General features: G+C 41.7%; 2 pseudogenes; one reads left to right on the forward strand and one right to left on the reverse strand.

The window, feature by feature from the left end:
- Positions 1-3,016: 3,016 nt before the first annotated feature.
- On the reverse strand, positions 3,017-3,962 carry LOC133749298 (olfactory receptor 7A17-like; annotated as a pseudogene).
- A 21,762-nt stretch (positions 3,963-25,724) lies between these two features.
- LOC133749299 (olfactory receptor 7A10-like) lies at positions 25,725-26,669 on the forward strand (annotated as a pseudogene).
- Positions 26,670-26,935: the final 266 nt, after the last annotated feature.

The following is a 26,935-nucleotide window of genomic DNA, read 5'->3' on the forward strand; positions in this document are numbered from 1 at the left end:
AGAGGGCGTGCTAATGCTCCTCCTTCCCCCTAGGAAGTAGGGAGAGCGCAGCCAACCCCCTGCTTCCCAAGGACAGGCTCTGACGCTTCTCGGGGAGCCTCTGGGAAGCTGGACACCTGGCCAGGATGTGTCCAGCAGCCTCTCACTGGCTGGTCCCCAGGCTGTTTCCACCTCCACTTTTTTTGCAGGAGTAGAGTCATTTGCCTCCTGTCACATACAGAGCCCCACTCCCAACCTCCACTGGCCTCTGACTCTCTTCCCTGTCACTTCCTCCTTTCTTCACCATCAAGCTGTGAGCTCCAAGTCCCCTCCAGGCCTCTCATCCTCACTGAGAGCAAGACTGGGACCCAGGAGCGTCAGCTCCCAAGCCCCTCCTCCCAAGCAAGGTACAGCTGCTGCAGGACCACGGGGAGAGACAGAAGCAGATTCACAGGACATCTCCCGGGGATGGTGCTGTGGTGCAGCAGGTGCAGTGCCGGCATCCCATAGGGGCACCGGTTCTAGTCCCAGTTGCTCCACTTCCAATCCAGCTCCCTGATAATGCTCCTGGGAAAGCAGCAGATGGCCCAAGTGCTTGGGTCCCTACCACCCACATGGGAGAGCCGGATGGAGCCCCTGGCTCCTGGCTTCAGCCTGCCCCAGCCCTGGCTGTTGTGGCTATTTTGGGAGTGAACCAGCAGATACAACATCTATCTCTTTAACTCTGTCTTTCAAATAAAATAAATCAATCCAAAAAAACACAAGAAAACAAAAACAAAAAAACAGAGCTCCTCCAAGTTCCCAGCAAGGCCAGCACATTTGCCCCCCTTTTTTTATTTTGTCCCCCAGGACTGGGCCAGGAATCCTCACCCAGAACAAGAATCCCTCCCATGCCCCAGACCCAGGGAACTTCCAGGAACCAAGTGTGTGGTCCCAGGCCCACCAAGTGCCTGGGCCCCGCCCACCTCCCCAGGAGTCCCTGGGGCCCTCAACCCCGGGAACCCACCCACCACTCCAGGAATCACCTCTGCACCTGTGCCCTGGCCCCGCCCACCACCCAGGTGGGACACCCCCCCACACACACACACACACACACCGGGCCCCGCCCACCACCCAGCTGGGAACGCCCCCCTCCGCCCCCGGGCCCCGCCCACTACCCCGGGACTCACCCCGGCTCCTGTGCCCGGGGCCCGCCCATCCCCTCAGAAGCCCCTCAGGCCCGGGCTCAGGACCCCCCTCAGGCCCCGGGCCCCGCCCACCACCCCGGGACCACTCCTCACCCCGCCCCGTGCCGGACCCGCGCTCCTAACGTCCCCCGGCGCCTTAACAAGCGCCGCCGCCTCACCCTCGCCCAGGAGCGCCGCCCTGTCTCCCGCTTCTGGCCCACGGCGGCCGCTCTGGTGGGGAGGGGGCGCCGCGCCGGGGGCGGACCCACCGCCGAGCGCTTCCGGGTCAGAGGGCGCGCGGCGCGACGGGACGCGCTCGGGGCAAATTCGGAGGCGGAGTCCGGGGCGGGAGCAGCGCTGGGCGCGGGGCTGCGGCGGGGTCTCCTCTGCTCGGGGCGGCGCCCTGGCGGAGGCCGTGGGCGACCGGAAGCAGGCGTCGCCCTGCGTGGCTGACCCCCCCTGAGGGGCGCGGCCCCCAGCACCGCCAGGGAGGCCCGGCAGGCCTGACCCGAGGAGACCCCCCTCCCGCCGCCGCCCGGTCTGGTTCATCTGAGGACCCTCAGGCCGCCCTGACGGGAGCAGGAAGTTGGGTGTAGGAAGGTCCGGCATTAGGAAGAGCAGGAAACTCGGGGACGTCACAGCGGTAATGACTCACAGTGTCTCTCAGGACCTTTCTCCGCGGATTTGACATCTTCCATGTGACTTGGAGCCCCGGCAGGGCCTAGCTTCTGCCTGTCCTGGGCAGCGGTCAGCGGGGTCGCGTAGACCTGCTCCGTTGCCTGCGTTCACCCCCAGTCCAGGGGATGCGGAGGAAGAGATCTCCTCTACCAAACAGCAGTTTCGGGGCACAGTTCTGGGTGCTGCACGCAGTTGCAGTGGGGTCCAGAGACGCCTACGCGCCAAGCGCACCAGCGTTCAGATCAGAGACATCTGTGCACAACCGCACCACCGATGCACTGGGGCCAGCACAGGGAGGCAGAGGTGTGACGTCAGAACCAGCTCGGGGGCCAGCGCTGTGACTTAGTGGGCTAAGCCTCTGCCTGCAATGCCAGCATCCCATATGGGCACTTGCTCGAGTCCCAGCTGCTCCACTTCCAATCCAACTCTCTCCACTTCCAATCTGCTCGCTCTCTCTCTCTCTGTTTATCTGCTTTTCAAATAAATAAGCAACTTAAAAAATGATCACTCCTCTGATATGTCATTACATATTGATATGGTTTCATAATTGATAGATGATAATAAACACATCTAAGGAACATGATGGAGTAGATTCCAGAAGGCGCCTGTTGTGCACTGGTTGAGGGAGACTCTTGGATCTGAAACAGAAACAGGACCCTAAAGGAGAGAATCAAAGCCAATGACCAGTTAGAAAACACAGATATATTAAATCCCGCTATCATGAAGAGCTGTTAGTGATACACCAGGAATGATGGAGAAAAAGGAGAAAGACAGCGGCCTCAGTTTGCTTAACCTACACTCAGTAAATGACCTCAGTTGCCAGCTGTAGTCTCACTATGGGAGTAACAAAACATATAACATGTTTTTCAGTAAAACAAACAAGAATCTGCTCAGTATGAACACATCGTGTGTAGAGAACTTATTCTTTTGATAGCCTACCATCCCATGAGACAATGGTGAATTCCAACTGTTTCTGTGTTTGGAAAGTCTTTGGGAAAGCAGGAAAGTAAGGGAAGGAAAGATGTTTAGATACCAAAGAGAGCAGAAGGTGTAAAGAGCAAGTTGCTTAAGTTAGACGGGTGGAAATCAGAGTAACACCAACTCCAGGGACCAAAATTAAGAAGAAAATTCTACTTTCACAATTTGGTCATGGAATCAGGATTTCTGGCCCAGGCATTGGAGTCCTACAATTATCAGTGCTTCCTTAGCTCCAGAGCAATGGACCCTTGGATAGTTTCCAGAGCCTTGTTTATGTCTTTATTCCTCAGACTGTAGGTGAAGGGGTTCAGCATGGGGGTGACCACGGTGTACATCACTGAGGCCATGGCAGGTGAGTGTGAGTTGTGGGTAACAGCTGAAGTGAGGTGGACACCTAGACCTGTGCAATAGAATAAGAAGACAATGGACAGGTGAGAGGCACAGGTGGAGAATGTTTTATCCTTCCCCTGAGCAGAGGAGATTGCACAGATGGAGGAGATGATCTTAGAGTAGGAGTACAGCATCCCAGCCAGTGAACCAATAGAAGCAGCACAGGTGTGAAGTATATGACCATGTCATTAAGAAAAGTATCAGAGCTGGTGAGTTGGGTCACATGACTCAGTTCACAGAAAAAGTGATGGATTTCCAGGGGTACACAGTAGGACAGCCACAGCCACATTAAGCTTTGTAACAAGGCATGCAGGACACTGATGACCCAGCACACCAGGACCAGCTGCACACACAGCCAGGGGTTCATGATGACCGTATGGTGCAGGGGGCGACAGATGGCCATGAACCTGTCACAGGCCATCACGGCCAGGAGAAAATTGTCCAGCTCTGCAAAAAGCAGGAAGAAGAACACCTGGGTGATCAGCCTGCATAGCTGATGGCTTTGCTCTGCGTCTGGATGTTCACCAGCATCTTGGGGATGGTGGTGAAGGTGAAGCAGACATTCATCAAAGATAAGTTGGAGAGGAAGAAGTACATGGGTGTGTGGAGGTGGGCGTCTGAGAGGATGGCCAGGATGATGAGCAGGTTCCCAGCCATAGTGACCAAGTACATGGAGAGGAAGAGCCCAAATATGAGGGGCTTCAGTGCTGGGTCCTCTGAGGATCCCAGGAGAAGAAATCTTGAAGTTTGTGAATTGTCCCCTGATGCCATTGGTTGAGACGACCACCAGGAAAGAGATAATTACATGATTACTGAGGAGCCATTGCTCACATAGGGGAAATCTACCATTTATATGTAGCAGGCAAACACTGATTTATATATACTGTGCATGGATCTGGTCCCATGTAGGACTCACTTAGTCCATTTGAAACATCTTATTAGCATCTCTGAGAAGAGTTTCCTTCCCACTTAGCATTTTCCCTAAAGCACATGTATGTATTCTACTATTTTAATAAGTAGTGATCTCCTACAGTTGAACTGTATAAATTGACTTCCAATCATGTTTCAGGCACTGGCCAGTCAGAAGTCCAATATCTTGGAAGAACAAAATTGTCTACATTCCAGTGATGGAGATGGAATATAAGAGAACAGATAAATGCTGTGAATAAAATGAAAGCAGCTATAAAGGAGAATGGGTCCAGGGTGTTTTTTTCCAGTTGTCCAAGTAGGACTAGAAACTGGAGGTCATTGCCCAGAGATCCACAGCCATGAGGTGATTTGTGGAAGTATTGATCACTTCAAGGACATGAGGAGCACCAAGGCCCCCTGGTGGCTGTTATTACAGAACAGGAACATTCCACAGGAAGTGAGGATGGCAGTGGTGATGAGCAAGAGGGAGAGTGGTGGGGGAGGGGACACAGGATACTGAGGTTGAGGTGCTTCTGAAGCATCAACACAGACTCCATCATCCTCACGGGAGCCTCTTGCACCTCATTCTGTTTTTAAATTGATTTGCTGATTTATTTTAATGTAAAGAGCGGATTAATGTAGTTCATAGATGCAATTCTTTTTTTAAAAAATTTTTTAAAGATTTTATTTATTTATTTATTTGAGAAATGGAGTTATAGATAGAGAGAGATCTTTCATCTGCTCATTCACTCCACAGATGGCTGCAAACCTATGCCCACATGGGATGCCAGCACTGCAGGTGGTGGCTTAACCTGCAAGCCACAGTGCCAGCCCTGACAGTGATGTCTTCCAATCAGCAGAACACTCATATTTAATTTTAGGGTTGTTGCTGTTAAAATCGTTGCCAGGAAAATAACATGTGATGATTTCTAGCTAGGATTGTGCTATGGCTCATAAGATATCTATAACAAATTAAAACACCATTGTTAAAAAGCAGTAAATTAAGTGAATGTAAATGGGGAAGCTTTAATAAGTGGACTTGATCATTTCACAATGTTTTTTTCATACCTAAGATATTAAGGTCTGACTGTGCTAAATAAAGCAATATATACGGTTGGGCATGAGTTTAAAGTCAATATGCCTTCAAATATGCTTTGTCTGTGGTATAAAGAAACCAAATATATTTGGCTTGTTCATAGAAATTGGACTGAGAAATGTGTGTGTATTTCTAGGGATGATGAGATGTAGTGTACAGAATGCTGGCCCCAAAGTGGCCCCTCTTCCCCAGCACCCCTCACTGCTGCTCTTGCCCCTTCTACTCAGTGTCTGTGAGCAGGGAACTTCCCTACTTCAGGGCAGATCTTCCAAATGCTCAGCTGAACTCCAATTCCCCAAGGAGCACCACATTGCTCACCAAACTTCCCCTCTGATTTCCTTATGGTGGTGTTGTTTTTGGAAGGCTTATGGCATGGGCTCTGTGGGGGAGATGTTGACATCGCAGGGTCAACCCAGATATGAAGTTATATCAATTTCGTTTCAGTTTTAAGTCCCGAGGGGAATAGCTTAAGGTTATTAGCCCACAAGGAGACTGTTGGCACAGAGATCTGCAACTTAAATCATATACTGTGTATAACTCACCCATGGGAACTCCCAAGAGCACCCATAAAATCAACTTGAAATACTAGACCAATACGAGAAATCTTTTCGGTTTGTGTTCAGAGCAAGAGAATGTGCTGATTAGGTGGCTAACTGCCATTCAAAATGAAGGGATATATTGTGTTATGTATACCTTGGAAGAAAGGCATCAGATGCTGTAAAAGAATAGCCCTGGAGAGCTCAGCTAGTCTTGGTAGAGAGGAAGTAGGACATAATTTCCTAAGAAGAATCACTGGAGATGGGATATGAGGAGTGAATGGGTGGTTAGTGACATCAAGGGAGGAGGTAGACAATGATCACCTATTGTAGAGATTACACATCTTTTTCTTTAATGACTTATTTCTTTGAGAAGCAGAGTTACAGAGAAAGGGAGAGAGAGAGAAAGAGAGAGAGAGAGACACAGAGAGAGAGAGAGAGAGAGAGAGAGACAGAGAGAGGTCTTTCACCCCATGGTTCACTCCCCAAATGGCTGCAATGGCCAGAGCTGAGTTGAATTGAAGAGCCAGGAGCCAGGAGCTTCTCCCAGGTCTCCCACATAGGTGCAGGTGCCCAAGCATTTGGGCCATCTTCCACTGCTCTCCCAGGTGCATTAGCAGGGAACTGGATTGGAAAAGGAACAGCTGGAACACAATTCTGCATCCATATGGGATGCTGTTGCCACAGGTGGAGGCTTAACCTACTGGGCCACAGTACTAGCCAAGTTACATTTCTACATGGAGTGTTGATCTGCCTTAGCATACCCAATGTGTCCCCAAGAATAACAAGGGAATGCCAGATGCCAACATTTCTTAGTGGCCCCCTTTCTCTTTAGTTCATTACCAACTTTTAAAAAATCTGGATCTGAAATGCAAGCTGCATAATGGCATGTTCCAGTCTGTAGGAATATGTTCCACTATGTACAGACAATGCAATGCTAGAATGGGACCACGCCTTTGTTACCTCTATGGTTTCATTACAAGGAGCTTATTGGGTGATTTTAACAGCAGGATATACCAGAACAGTGACTTGGTCAGCTCTTGTGCTGATTGCTGATGTACAATGTAATACTTCATCCATTTTAGTATTTTTTCTCTGTTTTGTTCTAGAACTATTGGCTGAACTCTGTAATTAACACACAATCATTCTTAGGTGTTTAAAACCTAACTGAAAAAGTGATCACTGTTAAATATAAGAGTGGGAATAAGAGACGGAGGAGATGTACAATTAGGGACATGTTCAATTGGACTTGACCCAAATGGTGGAGTTAGAAATGTGCCAGGGGATTCAAATACAATCCCATCAGGGTGGCATGTATTGATGCCATCTCACTAGTCCAAGTGATCAATTTTAGTTCACAAATGATCACACTGGTAGGTCTAAGAGTCAAAGGGATCACACAAACAAGACTAATTTCTGCTAACATTAACTGATAGAATCAAAAAGGGAGAGAAGGATCCAACATGGGAAGCGGATACACAGCAGACTCATAGAATGGCAGAATGTCCTAAACAGCACTCTGGCCTCAGAATCAGCCCTTAAGGCATTCAGATATGGCTGAAGAGCCCATGAGAGCATGGTAGGCATGGAAAGCCAAGACACTGTGGCAAAACAAAAAAAAGAAGAAGAAGGTGACCTAAATGAAAGATCTCTGCGAGTGAGATCCCAGTGGAAAGAACGGGGCCATCAAAGAAGGAGATACTTTTCTCTGAAGGGAGGAGAGAACTTCCACTTTGACTATGACCCTGTCGGAATAAGATCGGAGTCCGCAAACCCTAAAGGCCTCCATAGCCTTGGAAACTCATGACTGGAGCCTAGGGAGATTACTGACGCCATAAACAAGAGTGTCAAATTGTTAAGTCAACAACAGGAGTCACTGTGTACTTACTTCTCATGTGGGATCTGTCCTTAAATTAGGGCCCAATGTGAAGTAATGCTATAACTAGTACTGAAACAGTATTTTACACTTTGTGTTTCTGTGTGGGTCCAAACTGATGAAATCTTTACTTAATATATACTAAATCAATCTTCTGTATATAAAGATAATTGAAAATGGATCTTGATGTGAATGGAATGGGAGAGGCAGCGGGAGATGGGAGGGGTGTGAAGGGGAGGGAAATTGTGGTGGGGGGAAGCCATTGTAATCCATAAACTGTACGTTGGGAATTTATTTTTACTAAATAAAAAATTTTAAAAAAAGACCAAGTGTCTGCTAATAATAATTGATAGAATTAAAAAAGGAGAAAACATTCCAACATGGGAAGCAGGACACACAGGAGACTCATAGAATGACAAATGTCCTAAACAGCACTCTGGCCGAATCAACCCTCAGAATCAGGTTTTGGATCTGGCTAAAAACACATGAGAGCATTTCAGGCATGGAAAACAAGACAATGTGGCAAAAAATAAACTACAAGAAAGATCTCTGTGAGTGAAATCTGGTGGAAGAAGGGGCCATCAAAGAAACAGGTACCTTTTTCTGAAGGGAGGAGAGAACTTCCACTTTGACTATGGTACAGCAAGACAAAGGTCATGTGGGGCAGACCCAGAAGACTGGACCTGACCTAGGGTGATCGTCTAAAAACAGGTGGTCACAATGAAACTCCTTTTTAACTCAAATATAAAACTGATGTTTCATATTTGGTAAAGCTTTCTTATCAACATGTTCAGTATCATTAATGAACAAGTCAGAATCACCATTTCCTAAGTCAAGCAACTTGGTGATTTTATATTAATTTTTTAAATTATGATAAAATACCACACAATGTAAATTTTAGTAAAAATATAGTTAAAGAGAATTAAATATGTTCAATGTGTGAAACTCATCTCTAGAACTTTTTTTTAAAACATGTATTTATTTGAAAGTCAGAATTACACAGAGAGAGGAAAGGCAGAGAGAGAGAGAGAGAGAGAGAAGTCTTCCATCTGATGGTTCACTCCCCAATTGGCTGCAAGCTGTGCTGATCCAAAGCCAGGAGCCAGGAGTCCCTATGGGACTCCCACTCAGGTGAAGGGGCCCAAGGACTTGGCCTTCCTCCAGTGCTTTCCCAGGCCATACCAGAGGGCTGAATCAGAAGTGGAGCAGCCAAGTCCCAACTGGTGCCCATATGAGATGCTGGTGCTTCAGGCCAGGGCATTAACTTGCTGTGACACAGCGCCAGCCCATCTCTAGAACTTTTTACACCAAGTAAAATTCCATTTCTCCATCCCTTCAGCACCTGGAAACCACATTTTACTTTGTTTCATTCAACTTCACCCTCTACCTATTGTGTATGAAATAGCATACTTTAAAAGCAGCAAAAGTAGGTCTGGCACACAGAGTACACCAGCTCTGGTTTTAGTAGTGTCTCCACACTGACTCTACAGGCAATGATCTTCCCACTATGTATTCTTCAGTCACTCCTTCACTCAGAATAAGGATTTCAGGACTGGGTACATCAGGGAGACACAGTACTGAACATGGGAGTTGTGTGGACATTTCTGTAGTTTCCTATTTGTGTATTCCTCAACTTTGTTTTTTTCTGTGGCCTGAACGGCTTTTTCCCCCTGGTTGTTTTGAGAATACCTATGCAATGTTTATATGAGCTCAGGCATAATCTTTCAAAATCCATTCCACACTCTACAGGCCTTAGTCTTGTTTTTCTTTGTCCCAACTTCTACCCCAAACCTTATTTCTGTAGATTACTATTTCAAGTACTGCTCCATTTGAGTGAACTCACCTTTCCTGCCATCTCTGGATCTAGCTTTGGTACTAGACCTACCCTGGATACCACCAGTGAAGAGGGCATGGTTACATGACAGATTTTGGAAATGATTGTGCACTGGCTGCACCCAACCTACATAAATCATCTAATAAGAAAGATTTATGAAGGAGTCAGAAACTTCTCGCACTTTGAGTACGTATCTAGAATCTAAATAATCTTTGTCTATTTTATAGCAAAATATGTATTAATATGCATATGTATTAATATATATTGCATATAAAATATATATGTATTAATATATTAATACATGTGTATTAATATATTATATATCACATGTATATGTAATATATATAATGTAAAATTATATATTACATAATATATATAATTTTTATAATTTATATAATAAATATATAATATTTATATAATATATAAAATTTATATATTATATATTACATGTATATGTAATATTTTCATATATAAATACATATGTATACATATTAATTGTGTAATACATATTAATACATATGTATTAATATATTGTATAATATAATATATATTATATATTATATATTATATCAGTATATTTATATATATCATATGTATTAATATCCTATATATGAATGTATAATAATATATAATATATAATATGTATTAATATATTGATAATATAATATATATTTTATATAAAATATATTATATGTAATATAATATAATATAATGTAATATAATATATAAATAATATATATTAATACATATAATATATAAATATAATATATAAATAATATTATATAATATATATTATATATATTCTACAATATTATATATGCGTATCATATATAAAATATAGTAATATGTATTATAATAGAATATAATATACTGTATAAAATATATTATATATTAATACATATTATATAGTATATGTATAATATATATTGTATATACATTATATATTATATATTATAATATATTATACATATATAATTATAATATATAATATCATATTATTATATTATATTATTATTATATTATATTTTAATATAATGCATAATTATATATGATATAATATAGTATATAATATATTATATTATATATAATAATATATTAGTAAGTTATATTAATATAATATATGTATTAATATAATATATGTAATATATTAATATATAATGTATTATATTGATATATAACAAACTATATATTGATATAATATATTAATATATAATATTATATAATATATTAATATATTATATAATATAATATTAATATATATTATATAATATCTGTATAATATATTATGTATATTTATATCATATATAATATATATGATATAATATAATATATCATATAATATGTTAATATAATATAATATATTAATATATTATATATTATATGATATATAATATATTATATTATATTATATAGTATATATAATTCAGTATAATATAGTATATATAATTCAGTATATATAGTAATGTTATAATTATAATATATATTATATATAATTTATTATATATAATATATATGTTTATATATAATATATATAATTATAATAATATATAATAATCATAATAATTATAATAATATAGTATATACAATGTATAATATATATTAATATATACATGTGTATAGTATATGAATATTTATTAATATATGCACTTAAGTTTATGTCTAAATTATTTGAGACAAGAAATGTGTCTGATCCATCTTTGTGTTACCAGGACCAGGTGCAGAATGGATATATGAGTGTTTTGCTTGAATACTGATCAGTGAACCCATGGTTTCTTCTGCTTCCACCATTACATAAACCTTTACACAATTCTGAAACATAATCAGACATTATCACGTGTTGGCTGAACTAGATAAGAACTTTACCAGTTGGCCTGTAAATCATGCCTAGGTCCCTTGTCCCTTATTCTAGCAAGACTGAAAAAGCTCTAATGTCTTCAGTACTTTCCTAAAGATAAAACGAAAATCAACCATCATTCTGCTAAGAAGCCACACCGTTAGACTTCGGATAACTAGCAAGATACTTAGTGCCTTGCCATGTGAGCTTTCATCCTGGGCCCAGCAGACCTCTCCCCACACAGAGCTGGGTTGGGGCAAGGCAAAGGCTCACTCCTAAACAGAGGTTGTGATCCCCTTTAGTTTCATTTTTCTTACCCCCGAATCACAATCAAATTGCTGAAAATCAGAATATAAGCATCTTGAGGCAAACAAAGGGACAATATAGGGAAGAACAAATATAGTATTACATTTTAAATGGAGTTTGGGTATTCTTCCATTGTCATATAGATTACAATCAGCTTGTGAAGATCCAAGAAAACATCTATTGCGGGATCTTGTGGCAAGATGGCGGAATAGGCAGGGAGCACACTATTAGTCCGGAGAGAGAGACAGGTTAATATAAGTGGAGATACAGCAGGATCAAGGAAGAGTAGGGGATGAAACAGCATAGGAAACTCTTCCGGAACCAGTGATTCACAGTGGACCTGCGTGGAGAGCGTGGGAGCCCAAGTTCGGGACACAGCGGCAGACTCAACGAACCAGCGCTGGAACGCGAGGTGAGCCGAACCACAATAGCCCGAGACACCAGCGGGCAAGCGGAAAGAGGAGGCTAGAAGGAACGAGGCTTGAAACTTCGTGGGGAAAAGTTCACCAGGCTAACTAGAAGAGAGAGAGGAAAAAAAACTTTAAAAAGCGACCGATACGGACACAAGTTTCTCTCTCTCCGCTCACCTCTCAAAGACGAGCAAAACAAAGAGCAGGCGCCATTTTGGACATACGTCATAAGCAGGGCGACCTCAGGTCTGCACCGGCCCTGAGCCTAGCAGGAAAACCTGACTCTGGGGGGAGGGGTGAAATAACAGGAGATTAGCATCTAACTTGGCAACCCAGTGGGAGATTGCAGGAGAATTGAGCCCACACTGAGGGCAGCAGAGATTCCCTGTGTGGTCCGTGGGAAAGAGCTTCCGATCTCTGGCTCCTGTGGGTATATCATTTGCCTGCTAATTACCTCCAATTACGTTCAGCTGTGAGGAATTACTTCCCTTTTGAATCAAAAAAGAGAGAGATTTACCACACCTAACCTGGGAGTGTCATCTTTGACACACCCTCAGCCCTGAGGAACCAAACACAGCTCTCAGTCCACACTCATCTCAAGCCTCTAAGGCACCACTGAAAGCAGACAGTCCACTTAATATAGAGCCATAGTGTAACAAGAAAAAACACCACAGTGAAGAAACCAAATATCTCCAACATGCCAAACAACAAACGCAAAAACCAAGCTAACAAGAACAAGGAAGACACTATGACGCCCCCAAATGAAAAAGACACCCCAATTCAAGATTATGAAGATGAGGAGATTGAAGAAATGCAAGAGCAGATCTCAAAAAATTGATAAGAACATTAAGAAGTTCTCAAAAACAAATTCTTGAACTACAGAAATCCTTAATGGACAAGATAGAAAATCTCTCTCATGAAAATGAAATATTAAGGAGGAATCAAAATGAAATGAAACAACTAGTGGAACAAGAAATGGTGATAGTGACGAGAAATCATAATGAAATGAAGAATTCAATAGATCAAATGACAAACACATTAGAGAGTCTTAAAAACAGAATGGGCGAAGCAGAAGAGAGAATATCAGACTTAGAAGACAGAGAACAGGAAAGGAAACAATCAAATCAAAGAAAAGAAGAAATCAGAAATCTAAAAAATACTGTCAGGAATCTACAGGATACTCTTAAAAAACCCAACATTCGGGTTCTAGGAGTACCTGAAGGCATGGAGAGAGAGAAAGGATTAGAAGGCCTTTTTAGTGAGATACTAGCAGAAAATTTCCCAGGTTTGGAGAAAGACAGAGACATCCTAATACAGGAAGCTCATAGAACCCCTAATAAACATGACCAAAAGAGATCCTCAACCACGACACGTCGTAATCAAACTCACCACAGTGAAACACAAAGAAAAGATCCTAAAATGTGCAAGAGAGAAACGCCAGATTACTCTCAGAGGATCTCCAATTAGACTCACAGCTGACTTCTCTTCAGAAACCCTACAAGCTAGGATAGAATGGCGAGACATAGCCCAGGTGCTAAGAGAGAAAAACTGCCAGCCCAGAATATTATATCCTGCAAAGCTCTCATTTATGAATGAAGGTGAAATAAAGGACCTTTCACAGCAAACAGACATTGAAAGAATTTGTCGCCACTCGTCCAGCCCTGCAAAAGATGCTTAAAGATGTGTTACATACAGAAACACAGAAACACGGTCACCAATATGAAAGAAGGTAAAGGTAGGAAACCTCACACCAAAAGATCACAGGAATCTCAAACCATATATTAGAAAGTATCTTTGGCTAATGGCAGGGCAAAGTTACTCCTTCTCAATAGTCACATTGAATGTTAATGGCTTGAACTGTCCAGTTAAAAGACACCGATTGGCTGATTGGGTTAAGGAACAAAACCCATCCTTTTGCTGCTTACAAGAAACCCATCTATCCAACAATGATCCATACAGGCTGAGAGTGAAAGGCTGGAAAAAGATATACCACGCAAAAGAAATGAAAAGAGAGCGGGCGTAGCCATCTTAATATTGGACAACATAAACTTTACCACAAAAACTGTTAAGAAAGATAAAGAGGGGCACTATTTAATGATTAAGGGATCCATTCAAACAGGAAGATATAATGATTATCAATGTATATGCACCTAATTACAGGGCACCAGTTTATTTAAAAGACTTGTTAAGGGACTTAAAGGGAGACTTAGACCCCCAATACAATAGTACTGGGGGACTTCAATACTCCACTCTCAGAGATAGACAGATCAACAGGACAGAAGATCAACAAGGAGACAGTAGATTTAAATGACACTATAGCCCAAATGGATCTAACAGATATCTACAGAAACATTTCATCCTACATCTAAGGACTTTACATTCTTCTCAGCAGTACATGGAACCCTCTCTAGGATTGACACATACTAGGCCATAAAGCAAGTCTCAGCAAATTCAAAAGAATTAGAATCATACCATGCAGCTTCTCAGACCACAAAGGAATGAAATTGGAAATTGGCAACTCAGGAATCCCTAGAGCACGTGCAAACACATGGAGATTGAACAACATGCTCCTGAATGAACAAAGGGTCATAGAAGAAATTAAAAGAGAAATCAAAAATTTTCTGGAAGTAAATGAGGATAACAGCACAACATACCAAAACCTATGGGATACAACAAAAGCAGTGTTAAGAGGAAAGTTTATATCAATAGCTGCGTACATCAAGAAATTGGAAAGGCACCAAATAGATGAGCTTTCAAGTCATCTCAAGGATCTAGAAAATCTGCAGCAAACCAAACCCAAACCCAGTAGGAGAAGAGAAATAATTAAAATCAAAGAAGAAATCACAGGATTGAATCCAAAAAAACATTACAAAAAATCAGCCAAACGAGGAGCTGGTTTTTTGAAAAAATAAACAAAATTGACACCCCATTGGCCCAACTAACTAAAAAAAGAAGAGAAAAGACCCAAATCAATAGGATCAGAGATGAAATGGGAAACGTAACAACAGACGCCACAGAAATAAAAAGAATCATCAGAAATTACTACAAGGAATTGTATGCCAGCAAACAGGGAAATCTATCAGAAATGGACAGATTCTTGGACACATACAACCTCCCTAAATTGAGCCAGGAAGACATAGAAAACCTAAACAGACCCATAACTGACACAGAAATTGAAACAGTAATAAAGGCCCTCCCAATAAAAAAAGCCCAGGGCCAGATGGATTCACTGCTGAGTTCTACAAGACATTTAGAGAAGAACTAACTCCAATTATTCTCAAACTATTCAGAGCAATCAAAAAAGAGGGAATCCTCCCAAATTCTTTCTATGAAGCCACCATCACCTTAATTCCTAAGCCAGAAAGAGACGCAACATTGAAAGAGAATTACAGACCAATATCCCTGATGAACATAGATGCAAAAATCCTCAATAAAATTCTGGCCAATAGAATGCAACAACACATCAGAAAGATCATCCACCCAGACCAAGTGGGATTCATCCCCGGTATGCAGGGATGGTTCAACATTCGCAAAACAATCAACGTAACACACTACATTAACACACTGCAGAAGAAAAACCATATGATTCTCTCAATAGATACAGAGAAAGCATTTGATAAAATACAACACCCCTTTCATGATGAAAACTCTAAGCAAACTGGGTATGGAAGGAACATTCCTTAATACAATCAAAGCAATATATTAAAAACCCACGGCCAACATCCTATTGAATGGGGAAAAGTTGGAAGCATTTCCACTGAAATCTGGTACCAGACAGGGATGCCCTCTCTCACCACTGCTATTCAATATAGTTCTGGAAGTTTTGGCCAGAGCTATTAGGCAAGAAAAAGAAATTAAAGGGATACAAATCGGGAAGGACGAACTCAAACTATCCCTCTTTGCAGATGATATGATTCTGTATTTAGGGGACCCAAAGAACTCTACTAAGAGACTGCTGGAACTCATCGAAGAGTTTGGCAAAGTAGCAGGATATAAAATCAATGCACAAAAATCAACAGCCTTTGTATACACAGGCAATGCCACGGCTGAGAAAGAACTTCTAAAATCAATCCCATTCACAATAGCTACAAAAACAATCAAATACCTTGGAATAAACTTAACCAAGGACGTTAAAGATCTCTACGATGAAAACTACAAAACCTTGCAGAAAGAAATAGAAGAGGATACCAAAAAATGGAGAAATCTTCCATGCTCATGGACTGGAAGAATCAATATCATCAAAATGTCTATTCTCCCAAAAGCAATTTATACATTACAATGCAATACCCATCAAGATCCCGAAGACTTTCTTCTCAGATCTGGAAAAAATGATGCTGAAATTCATATGGAGACACAGAAGACCTCGAATAGCCAAAGCAATCCTGTACAACAAAAACAAAGCCGGAGGCATCACAATACCACATTTCAGGACATACTACAGGGCAGTTGTTATCAAAACAGCATGGTACTGGTACAGAAACAGATGGATAGACCAATGGAACAGAATAGAAACACCAGAAATCAATCCAAACATCTACAGCCAACTTATATTTGACCAAAGATCCAAATCTAATCCCTGGAATAAGGACAGTCTATTCAATAAATGGTGCTGGGAAAATTGTATTTCCGCGTGCAGAAGCTTGAAGCAAGACCCATACCTATCATCTTACACAAAAATTCACTCAACATGGATTAAAGACTTAAATCTACGACCTGAAACCATCAAATTATTAGAGAGCATTGGAGAAACCCTGCAAGATATAGGCACAGGCAAAGACTTCTTGGAAAAGACCCCAGGAGCACTGGCAGTCAAAACCAAAATTAACATTTGGGATTGCATCAAATTGAGAAGTTTCTGTACTTCAAAAGAAACAGTCAGGAAAGTGAGGAGGCAACCAACAGAATGGGAAAAAATATTCGCAAACTATACTACAGATAAAGGATTGATAACCAGAATCTACAAAGAAATCAAGAAAATGCACAACAACAGAACAAACAACCCACTTAAGAGATGGGCCAAGGACCTCAATAGACATTTTTCGAAAGAGGAAATCCAAATGGCCAACAGACACATGAAAAAATGTTCAAGATCACTAGCAATCAGAGAAATGCAAATCAAAACCACAATGAGGTTCCATCTCACCCCGGTGAGAATGGCTCCCATTCAGAAATCTACCAACAACAGATGCTGGAGAGGATGTGGGGAAAAAGGGACACTAACCCACTGTTGGTGGGAATGCAAACTGGTTAAGCCACGATGGAAGTCAGTCTGGAGATTCCTCAGAAACCTGAACATAACCCTACCATACAACCCAGCCATCCCACTCCTTGGAATTTACCCAAAGGAAATTAATTTGGCAAATAAAAAAGCCATCTGCACATTAATGTTTATTGCAGCTCAATTCACAATAGCTAAGACCTGGAACCAACCCAAATGCCCATCAACAGTAGACTGGATAAAGAAATTATGGGACATGTACTCCATAGAATACTATACAGCAGTAAGAAACAACGAAACCCAGTCATTTGCAACAAGATGGAGCTATCTGGAAAACATCATGCTGAGTGAATTAAGCCAGTCCCAAAGAGAAAAATATCATTTGTTTTCCCTGATCGGTGACAACTGAGCGCCAAAGGGGAAACCTGTTAAGTGAAATGGACACTATAAGCAACAATGAACTGATCAGCTCCTGTCCTGACTTTAGATGTACAATGTAATACTTTATCCTTTTTAGTATTTGTTGTTGTTGTTGTTGTTCTAGTACTATTGGTTGAACTCAGTAATTAACACACAATTATTCTTAGGTGTTTAAATTTTAACTGAAAAGTGATCCCTGTTAAATCTAAGAGTGGAAAAAGAGAGGGAGGAGATGAACAATTTGGAACATGCTCAATCGGACTGGCCGCAAATGGTGGAGTTAGAAATGTGCCAGGGGATTCCAACACAATCCCATCAAGATGGCATGTACCAATGCCATCGCACTAGTCCAAGTGATCAATTTCAGCTCACAATTGATAGCTCTGATAGCTCTAAGAGTCAAAGAGATCACACAAACAAGACAAGTATCCGCTTATACTAACTGATAGAATCAAAAAGGGAGAGAAAGATCCAACATGGGAAGTGGGATACACAGCAGACTCATAGGATGGCAGATGTCCTAAACAACACTCTGGCCTCAGAATCAGCCCTCAAGGCATTCGGATCTGGCTGAAGAGCCCATGAGAGTATAGCAGGCATGGAAAGCCAAGATATCATGGGAAAAAAAAGACCTAAATGAATGATCTCTGTGAGTGAGATCCCAGTGGAAAGAACGGGGCCATCAAAGAAGGAGGTACCCTTCTCGGAAGGGAGGAGAGAACTTCCACTTTGACTATGACCCTATCGGAATAAGATCAAAGTCAGCGAACTCTAAAGGCTCCCATAGCCCTGGCAACTCATGACTAGAGCCTAGGGAGATTATTGACGCCATGAACAGGAGTGTCAAATTGTTAAATCAGCAACAGGAGTCACTGTGTACTTACACCCCATGTGGGATCTGTCCCTAATGTGTCGTCTAAAGCCAAGTGATGCTATAACTAGTACTGAAACAGTATTTTTATACTTTGCGTTTCTGTGTGGGCACAAACTGATGAGGTCTTTACTAATTATATACTGAAGTGATCTTCTGTATATAAAGAGAATTGGAAATGAAAAAAAAAACAACCTGGTGTTAAAATGGAAATGGCATAGAAAATTAATTAATTTGAAAAAAAAATTATGTAGGATCTCTGTCTTTAATGTGCTGTACATTGCTATTTAATGCTATAATTAGTAATCCAATGGTAGTTTTTTCACTTTATGTTGCTATATGGGCAAAATGTTGAAATCTTTACCTAATATATACTAAACTGATCTTCTGTATACAAAGAGAATTGAAAATGAATCTTTACATGAATGGAAGGGGAAAGGGAGCGGGAAAGGGGAGGGTTGCGGGCAGGAGGGAAGTTATGGGAGAGGGGAAGCCATTGTAACCCATAAGCTATACTTTGGAAATTTATATTCATTAAATAAAAGTTTAATAAAAAAAAGAAAATATATATGATGAAAAAACCATGAAAAAAATATCTATTGCGATTGTGGTTAGCGTTGCATTGTATCTATCAGTTTGAAGAGAGAATTTTTTTTAAAAAATAGGGTCATTCAAATTATGGTATTATCTGAGTAGGATTTAGACATATTCTTGCCTTGTAGATTCACCTTCTGGGGTAGAGGCAGCAGACAGAGAGCCTGAAATTTTACAGCTTTGATGAGAACACAATGGAGAGGCAACACTCTGTTCCTGCAAGAAGAAAACCCTGGGCATGATTTTGGAATTCAAGACAGAGAAAAAAGAAACTGGGATTGAACTGGGCCTAAACAACAACCACTAACATAACCCCAAATCAGTCGATAAGACAAAAGGCACTACAAATTATGAATATCCTTCTATCTATAGCACTGTTTCTGTGTTCTCTGTCTTCTCAGAGCTCACCATCTCTTTACTCACTGGAACACAGATCAACTAGACTTACCCTCCTGAGAACAGAGTAGATGATTCCTCTCCTTGCTGTCCCCTCATCACTGGTCCTACAGCTTGCTCTGTGGTTCAGAACACTCTTTTTCTTGGATCTATGCACTTCTACTTTCTTTTCACGTCTCTGTCACTCCTCATGTTCCTTTCATCTTTTCTGATTATGTCTGTTTCTAAAAGTTGCATCACTTTCACCATCATTTGCACTTCATTCTTGTTTACCCTTAACTCAACATCACTTTTTCCACTCAGGGTCATGTTTGGATCCAGCATCTTTGCATAAGTGAAGGGAGAACTTTTTAAATTTTATTCCTTTATCACATGTTAAGACTTTAGATACATTATTTTATGTAAAATCTTGACAGTTCACCATCAACTACATATCCCTGTAGATGGCAGTAGATGATTGTTTTTAAAATTAAAAATTAGTTTTGTCATTGCAATTTTGTTTCACACAGATGTACTCTGCCACTAGAGTTTTCCTAACTGCATCCTCACTCTCATTCTCTGCTCCATAAATTTTTAGTTTCAAAAAACACTTTTTATTTTTTTAACTTTTTTTAACTTTTATTTAATGAATATAAATTTCCAAAGTACAGCTTATGAATTACAATGGCTTCCCCCCCATAACTTCCCTCCCACCCACAACCCTCCCCTTTCCCGCTCCCTCTCCCCTTCCATTCACATCAAGATTCATTTTCAATTCTCTTTATATACAGAAGATCAGCTCAGTATATATTAAGTAAAGATTTCAACAGTTTGCCCCTACATAGCATCACAAAGTGAAAAAATACTGTTTGAGTACTAGTTATAGCATTAAATAAGAGTGTACAGCACATTAAAGACAGAGATCCTACATAATATTTTTAAAAAATTAATTAATTTTCTATGCAATTTCCAATTTAACACCAGGTTTCTTTTTTTTCATTTTCAATTATCTTTATATACAGAAGATCGATTCAGTATATACTAAGTAAAGATTTGATCAGTTTGCACCCACACAGAAACACAAAGTGTAAAAATACTGTTTCAGTACTAGTTATAGCATCACTTCCATTGGACAACACATTAAGGACAGATCCCACATAAGATGTAAGTACACAGTGACTCCTGTTGTTGATTTAACGATTTGACACTCTTGTTTATGGTGTCAGTAATCTCCCTAGGCTCTAGTCATGAGTTGCCAAGGCTATGGAAGCCTTTAGGGTTTGCCCTCTTTGATCTTATTCTGATAGGGTCATAGTCAAAGTGGAAGTTCTCTCCTACCTTCAGAGAAAGGTTCCTCCTTCTTTGATGGCCCCATTCTTTCCACTGGGATCTCACTCCCAGAGATCTTTCAGTTAGGTCTTCTTTTTTTTTCCAGAGTATCTTGGCTTTCCATGCCTAAAATACTCTCATGGGCTCTTCAGCCAGATCCGAATGCCTTAAGGGCTGATTCTGAGGCCAGAGTGTTGTTTAGTACATCTGCCATTCTATGAGTCTGCTGTGTATCCCGCTTCCCATGTTGGATCCTTATGTCCCTTTTTGATTCTATCAGTTAGTATTAGCAGACACTAGTCTTGTTTGTGTGATCCCTTTGACTCTTAGACCTATCGGAGCCATCAATTGTGAACTGAAATTGATCACCTGGACTAGTGAGATGGCATGCCACCTTGATGGGATTGTATTGGAATTCCCTGGCACGTTTCTAACTCCACCATTTGGGGCAAGTCCGATTGAGTATGTCCCAAATTGTACATCTCCTAACTTTTATTTAGTAAACATAAATTTCCAAAGTACAGTTTATGGATTACAAAGGTATTTATTTATTTTTAAAAATTTATTTTATTTATTTGAAAGACAGAGTTATAGAGAGTAGTAGAGATAGAGAGAGAGGTCTTCCATCCACTGATTCACTCCCCAGATAGCGAGGAACCAGGAGCTTCTTCCAGGTCTCCCACATGGGTTCAGGGGACCAAGGACTTGGGCCATCTTCTACTGCTATCCCAGGCCATAGCAGAGAGCTGGATGGGAAGAGGAGCAGCCGGGACTAGAATAGGTGCCCATATGGGATGCTGGCATTTCAGACCAGGGCTTTAACCCAGTGCATCACAGTGTCAGCCCCAAAAACACTTTTCTTTTATAGGGCATTTGGTAGATCAGCAGAGACATTTGGGATTTCTGTTCCATATCAGATGCATGGTTTGAGTCCAGACTCCCCTCTTGATTACAAATTCCCAATAATGTGTGTCCTGGGAGGTAGTGGCTATGCCTCAAGTCCTTGTGTCCCTGCCATATTAATGGGAGACCTGTAATGACTTGTTGACTACTAGATTGGGCTTGCCCCAATCCTAGCTGGTGGACAAGCATATGGAGGATCTGACTCTCTCTCTCTCTCTCTCTCTCTCTCTCTCTCTCTCTCTCTCCCCCAATACATGAGTTTTTAAAAAATTTTTTGTTCTATATGATCCACAGACACTCATTCCAGTGAATACATTTTTAACAAGGCTTGAGTGGAACTCAAGTCCCAGGCCGAGTGCCCTCTACCACCTGTTCAGTATTCTCCAGCTCCTCTCCCACTTCCTTCACTCACAATTACACATCAAGTGGGCACTTGCCTCCACCTGGTCCAGCACTGGCCTGTACCGTCCACAGCTGCATCACTGCTCCTGCCTGTCCCCCTTTTAATCGCTATGCTCTCGTGTTGCTCCAGAAGATAACCACCAATGCCAAATTTCATTCAACAATGCAATCTCTACCAACTGAATTGAAGTCCAACCTTGTCATCTATTAAATTTCCATATTGGGGAGACTTCATAAATTTCATGACAAATGAATTGAGCAAGTTTATTGAGGTGGAAGAAAATTGAAATGCAGGCATACAAGGCGTACAAGGAGGGCTTTGACCAATCCATGTAAAATGCATATGGTGGAGAAAAAAAAATCTATGCATGGAATTCCACACAAAAATTACACCAAAATATACTCATGTTTTAATTCAGTTTTTCTGCAAACACTTGAAAGACATCCATTGATTCTTTACTTTGTTAATTTGTCTCTTGTTCTCCATCTGAAAAAAATATTTCAAACCATAAGCAATCACTATTTTGCCCACTGGACACAGTGAGTTTTGCTCTGGCTGCATACAAGGGAGGCCACCAGATGGCAAAGCCTCCAGGAACAAGGTCCCTGGTCCTTCCTCACAGTCTCTCCAACACCACCTGAAATCATTGCATCTGTGAATGAACAAGGAAGGACAGCTGACTGTCCCAGTGCTCAAGATACTGCTGGTGACATCCATATTCCATATCTGAGTGCTTGGGTTCAAGTCCCATTCATTTTTTTCCAGAATAAACCTTCCTGGTATTGATCACCATAGAAGGAAGCAAATGATGGCTCAAGTGCTTTGACCCTGTTAACCACATGGGAGACCTGGATGGAGTTCTATGCTCCTGGATCAACCTGGCCCAGCTCCAGCTATTGGGTGCATTTTGGGAGTGAACTATCAGATTGGGAATCTCTCTCTGCCTCTTGCTTTCACTCTCATTCTCTTTCATTACCTTTGAAATATACAAACTAAAAACACACTAATAAAAAGAAAATGTAGATATCAAAATAGAACCCCAATGTTGTTTGCTCATAGGAAGTTTTCAAACTAGCACTTTTGTATGGCATTTGCACTTCCTTTATAGTAAAGGGAAACTGATTTGTTCAGCGTGTGTCACATCCACTTGTGTCTCTGTGCGGCCAGGGATGAAAGGGTATGGTAACAACACCACAGCAGAAGGTTGTGGGGTCTCTGTGTTTGCATGTTTGTCTATGTGTATTCCCTGTGTGCACCTGCTGTGTGATCTGACAGAAGTGTGCACAGCTGGCATACCAGGGTTCTATAGTCTGAGGTTCATATATTCTGAGGTTACTCTTAAAATAGTGAGGCAAGAAGTCAATCAACAGATTGTATTGGAGGGAATGCATTTCACTTCACTAAATGCCTTTTAAATAAAAAAGAAAGAAAGAAAGAAAGAAAGAAAGAAAGAAAAGAAAGAAAGAAAGAGAGAGAGAGAAAGGAAGAAAAAAGAGAGAAGAGAAGATAAAAAGAAAGAAAAGGAAGGAAGGAAGAAAGGAAGGGAGGGAGGGAGGAAGGGAGGAAGACTAATGGTGTTTAACTGAGGGTGGGGAGAGAGGGGACACAGAAAGACTGATGAGCAGTTACTAACGCACAGTTAGACAGCAGTATTAAGTAGGATGGCTACAGATAGTGTTAAAGTCCTAAATGTTTTTCTACTTAGAAAACAACAGGATAGAATTATTTTAAAGATTTATTTATTTACTTGAAAGTCAGAGTTACAAAGAGAGAGGAGGGGGGTGGGGGAGGATTTCCATATGCTGGTTCACTCCACAATTGGCCGCAATGGCCGGAGCTGAGCTGCTGAAGCCAGGAGTGAGGAGCTTCTTCTGGGTCTCCCATAGGGGTGCAGGGGTCCAAGGACTTGGGCCATCTTATTCTGCTTTCCTAGGCCATAGCAGGGAGCTGGATCAGAAGTGGAGCAGCCAGGACTAGAAATGGTGCCCATATGGGATGCTGGAGCTTCAGGCCAGGGCATTAACCTGCTGCGCCACAGCGCCGGCCCAAGGATAGAATTTTGTGGTTCTACTTCAAAGGACTGTACTATGTTTGCAGTGACAGATACTTAGATACATTTATTTAACCCAATTGGACACACACACAATGTATATAAGTACAGACATGCCACATGATACCCTACAAATCTGTACAATTTGTCTGTCTCTCAATAACAGCAAACAGAAGCCAAAATACACATACAGAATGATTGAAAATTAATAAGCTGCACAAGGCTCACACAGTTTTAGAAGCAGCTCCTCAGTCCCTGTCATCCTCTGACCCCACATCCCAACCAGTCTCCATCCTGCTCATTGATGTCACCTCACTCGCTTCCTTACAGTCTTGGTGGTAGGTAAGAGCTCCTACCCCATGGACTTTGCACAGGTGGACTCCTCACAAGTCCCATCCTTCTGAAAATCACCTGTGACACTTTGTCTGTGACCCACGGCTTCCTTAGTTTCTCCTACGCATACACTAGATAATAACATTCTTCATCCATTCTCTCTTATGCCTCCTTTCTGTCCATTCATAGAATTCAACCTGATATTCCATGTGCATCATTGCTATGCATGGAATTTCATTAGGAAGAACGGGGGTCTTGTAAAATGCATAGGGCTTCAAACATGCTCAGAAATAAAGTTGCACTGCTGCTTAAAAATTTCTTAATTAAAAAAGTTTGGTAAAGCCACTGCCTGTGGTGCCAGCATCTCATATGGGCACCAGTTCGAGTCCTGGCTGCTCTACTTCTGATCCAGCTCTCTGCTATGACCTGGTAAAGCAGTAGAACATGACCCAAGTCCTTAGGCCCCTAAGCCCATGTGAGAGACCCAGAAGAAGCTCCGGGCTCCTGGCTTCAGGTTAGCCCAGCTCTGGCCATTGCGGCCATTTGGGGAGTGAAATGGTGGATGGAAGATTCTCTCTCTCTCTCTCTCTCTCTCTCTCTCTCTCTCTCTCTGCTTCTCTGTCTCTGCTCTAACTCTGCCTTTCAAATTAATAAGTACATACAACTTTTAAAAAAGAATATGATGTATAAATGAACATTAATGAAAATGCTAAGTGGAGGGGCCAGCGCCGTGGCTCACTTGGTTAATCCTCTGCCTGCAGCACCGGCATCCCATATGGGTGCCAGATTCTAGTCCCGGTTGCTCCTCTTCCAGTCCAGCTCTCTGCTGTGGCGTGGGAGGGCAGTGGAGGATGGCCCAAGCGCTTGGGCCACTGCACCCACATGGGAGACCAGGAAGAAACACTTGGCTCCTGGCTTCGGATCAGTGCAGTGCTTCGGCCGTAGTGGACATTTGGGGAGTGAACCAAGGGGAGAAAGACCTTTCTCTCTGTCTCTCTCTCTCTCACTGTCTAACTCTGCCTGTCTAATAAAAAAAGAAAAAGAAAAAGAAAATGTTAAGTGGAAAGGAAAAAAGTACAGGAAATTCCAAAGTGGGAACAGATCCATCCATGCAACACAGAAACCAAATTTCTGCCTGCAAAATATAAATTGTAGCATCTCACCTATGTGAGCAATGATTCTTTGTGTGAAAAACTAATCATGGCATCTATCTCTTTCTTGCAGATATCTCAACCAATGGAGTCATGGAATGATACACAAAGTTTAGAATTCCTTCTCCTGGGATTCTCAGAGGACCCAGCACTGCGGCCCCTCATATTTGGACTCTTCCTCTCCATGTACCTGCTCACTGTGGATGGGAACCTACTAATCATCATGGCCATCCTCTCAGACACCCACCTTCATACACCCATGTACTTCTTCCTCTCCAACCTGTCCTTGGTGGACATCTGCTTCACCTCCACCACCGTCCCCAAGATGCTGGTGAACATCCAGACACAGAGCAAAGCCATCAGCAATGCAGGCTTATCACCCAGATGTTCTTTTTTCTGCTGTTTTTAGAGTTGGACAACTTCCTTCTGGTTATGATGGCCTATGACAGGTTTATGGCCATCTCTCAGCCTTTGCACTACACGGTCATCATGAACCCCCTGCTCTGTGTGCAGCTGGTCCTGGTGTGCTGGGTCATCAGTGTCCTGCATGCCTTGTTACACAGCCTACTTGGTGCTGTGGCTGTCCTTCTGCACACACCTGGAAATCCCCCAGTTTTTCTGTGAACTGAACCAGGTGATCCACAGTGCCTGCTCTGATAACTTCCTTAATGATCTCATTTTGTATTTTGTATCTGTGCTCCTTGGTGGAGGTTCCCTGGCTGGAATCCTGTACTCCTACTCTAAGATTGTCTCCTCCAACCGTGCACTCTCCTCTGCTCAGGGGAAGCATAAAGCATTCTCCACCTGTGCCTCTCACCTCCCTGTCATCTCCATATTTTATGGCACAGGAATAGGTGTCTACCTTAGCTCTGCTGTTACCCAAAACCCACACACAACTTCAATGGCCTCAGTGATGTACATGGTGGTCACCTCCATGCTGAACCCCTTCATCTACAGCCTGAGGAATGAAGACATAAAGAGGGCCCTGAAGAGATCTTTGGAAGGGAAACTGAATGCACAATTGTCTTAGGGCTACAGATGTGCCAGGGGCTGCAGGGATCAAACCACAGAGAAAGGAATTCTTACTCTTAAGTCTGGTGTTATCTTACTGTAATTTTTCCAGATACTTCCATGGGCAAAACTGAGTCTAAATATGTAAATAAATTAAGTCTAGGTTGCATGGGTCCCCCCCTAAGATTTCCCACAAATGCACACTCATCTACATGTACTCCACAGATTAAGGCTTAATTTAAATGTACAAATAAGGACAGGGACTTGGCACAGCGGTGAGAAAAC

This window comes from Lepus europaeus, chromosome 20 (assembly GCF_033115175.1).
Source record: "Lepus europaeus isolate LE1 chromosome 20, mLepTim1.pri, whole genome shotgun sequence".
Classification (NCBI taxonomy): domain Eukaryota; kingdom Metazoa; phylum Chordata; class Mammalia; order Lagomorpha; family Leporidae; genus Lepus; species Lepus europaeus.